At 42.3% G+C, this 3074-nt stretch overlaps 1 long non-coding RNA gene across 1 annotated transcript in view; it reads right to left on the bottom strand.

The window, feature by feature from the left end:
• The window catches only part of LOC117956402, a 9871-nt gene that overhangs the window by 6467 nt on the left and 330 nt on the right, over positions 1-3074 (bottom strand). The gene's annotated exons all lie outside the window — the stretch shown is intronic.

Below are 3074 nucleotides of genomic sequence, written 5' to 3' on the forward strand. Positions count from 1 at the left end.
CTGCAAACAAGTACTCCCACTCTACCCTATCGAATGCTTTTTCTGCATCTAAAGAAATCACAAGCTCAGGAAGTTCAGCTGAATATTTTGAGTAAATTATATTGAACAGTGTACGGGTATTAAAAAACAAGTGACGTCCTTTTATAAAACCATTTTGCTCTACGGATATTATATGAGAAGAACATTCTCTAAACGGGATGCAATTACTTTCGCCAACACCTTTACATCAGCATTAAGCAGAGACAATGGTCTATAGGAAGCACAGGAGGTCGGATCCTTGTCCTTTTTGAGAAGGAGATCAATGGTGGCTTGTGTCAAGGTTGGTGGTAATGAACCACTTACCAAGGATTCATTGAATACGGATAAAAGTAGCGGTGCCAATTTGCCAATAAATGTTTTAAAAAATTCAATCGGAAACCCGTCGGGGCCTGGGGCTTTGTTAGATTGCATAGCAATAATTGCATTTACTACTTCTTCAAGGGAGAGTGGAGAGTCCAAATGTCTGGCAGCATTGTTATCAATGACAGGATTCGAGAGGTTGTGGAGAAATGTGTCCATTTTAGTGTTGTCTGTAGGAAATTCAGATTTATATAATAAAGAGTAGAATGATTTAAAACTAGCATTCATTTCCAAGGGATCTGTAGTAATAGTGTCATAAGTGTTTTTAATACTAGGTATCAGACGAGAAGTGGCCTGTCGTCGTAACTGATGTGCCAGTAACCGACTTGCCTTGTCGCCATGTTCATAACATGAGCCACGGCTGCGTAGTAACAAGCGCTCTGCTTCTTTAGTTGAAACGAGATCAAATTCTGAGGTCTATCCCATTGTCCTTGAATTCTCTGAGACGGTAAGCGTACCTGACTCATTTCCGTTTCCTGTGCCTGTGTGTTGGTAGCGTGTTGGTAGCTCTGCTGCTCACTAAATACCAGTTCAGTTTGTTAGATTTGCTATTACAGCGGCTAATTTTCCGCTAAACACTTATTCTTATAGCAGTTCTGCCTAAGCACTCACATATCTTCTAATTTTTTTGACGACTTTTGTTAAATAACAGCTGTTTTAACGCTTGGTAGCTAACGCTACCGTACATTAGCTTAGCTGCTAGCGACTTTAGCCTAGCAGTTAGTTATGTCGGCCCCCTCTCTTCCTTTCTCCTGCTCGATGTGTGAGATGTTTAGTTACTCCTCTGCATTCTTTAACGACAATGGCGTGTGTAACAAGTGTAGTTTATTTTTGGACATGGAGGCGAGGCTTAGTGAGTTAGAAGTCCGTTTCCGCACCATGTCAGATCAGTCGTTAGTTACTGTAGCTAACCCCCCCCCGGTAGTTGGCGCGGGCTGGCCTGAGTTAGCCTCTGGTAGCCGTCCCCCGGCATCTCCTGGGCAGCCAGGTCATAGTGCCTGGGTGACTGTGCGAGGACGAGGAAGAGACAGTCGTAAGCTTTCCAAGGCGTCGGACGGCCACCAGCCTGTTAGCGTTTCTAACAGATTTTCCCCACTCAGCAACACACCCGCTGTGAAACCAACTCTGATTATCGGTAGCTCTATTTTGAGAAACGTGAAGTTAGTGAAGCCGGCAGCCATAGTTAAGTGCATAGGGGGGGCTAGAGCGGGCGACGTTGAGTCTTATCTGAAACTGTTTGCTAAGGATAAACAAAAATACAGCAAGATTGTTATTCACGTTGGCGTTAATGACTCCCGGTTACGGCAATCGGAGGTTACGAAGATTAATGTTGAATCGGTGTGTACATACGCGAAGTCAATGTCGGACACCGTAGTTTTCACTGGACCACTGCCAAATCTCACCAGCGATGACATCGCTAGCTGCATGTTGTCATTTCGCCGCTGGCTAACGAGGTGGTGTCCAGATAATGATGTGGGCTTTGTGGATCACTGGCAATCTTTCTGGGGAAGACCTGGTCTGATTCGGAGAGACGGCATCCATCCCACTTTGGACGGAGCAGCTCTCATTTCTGGAAATCTTGACAGGTTTATTAGCGGACCTAATCCTTGACAATCCATAGTTGGGACCAGGAGGCAGAGTCCCAGTATAACACACTTCTCTGCTCCTTTATTCTAGGTGTTACCTAGTAAAAACCCCATAGTGACGGTGTCTGCCCCCCGACCATTGCAATTATTTAAATCAAAGGTAGACAGTAGAGGAGCTGGGCATGAAAACCTCATAACAATTAAAACCACAAGTGCAATAGTGCAAAAGAATAGGAGAATTAAATGTGGACTCTTAAACATCAGATCTCTCTCTTCTAAAGGTGTACTAGTAAATGAATTAATATCAGATTCTAATACTGATTTATTTTGTCTTACTGAAACCTGGCTGGGTGATGGAGAACATGTTAGTCTAAATGAATCCACCCCCCCAGTCATACTAATACTCACATTCCTCGAGGCACAGGCCGAGGAGGTGGAGTTGCAGTCATCTTCGATTCTAGTCTACTAATCAGCTCTAAACCTAAACTAAATTATGATTCATTTGAAAGTCTTGTTCTTAGTCTTTCACACCCAAGTTGGAAATCAATGCAACCAGTTCTATTTGTTATAGTGTACCGAGCACCTGGTCCATACTTATCCGAATTTGCAGAGTTTCTGTCAAACTTAGTGCTAAAAACAGACAAAGTTATTATTGTAGGGGATTTTAATATTCATGTGGACGATGAGAATGATAGCCTTAGTACTGCGTTTATCTCTGTTTTAGATTCTATTCTCTATTCTCTATTCTCTTCTCTCAAAGTGTTCATAAACCGACCCACCTTTTTAATCACACCCTCAATCTTGTTTTGGTATATGGTGTTGAAATTGAACGTTTAATAGTGTTCCCACAGAATCCCTTTTTATCTGACCACTGTTTGATAACTTTTGAGTTTATACTGCTGAACGACATGCCATTAGGCAAAACCTTCTATCAGGATTTAGAGTTCATCATAGCACAGAGACAGCACTTGTGAAAATTACTAATGACCTCCTATTTGCATCAGACAAAGCACTTATCTCTGTACTTGTGTTATTAGATCTTAGCGCTGCATTTGATACCATTGACCATTATATCTTATTACAGAGATT

This window comes from Etheostoma cragini, chromosome 14, assembly GCF_013103735.1.
Source record: "Etheostoma cragini isolate CJK2018 chromosome 14, CSU_Ecrag_1.0, whole genome shotgun sequence".
Classification (NCBI taxonomy): domain Eukaryota; kingdom Metazoa; phylum Chordata; class Actinopteri; order Perciformes; family Percidae; genus Etheostoma; species Etheostoma cragini.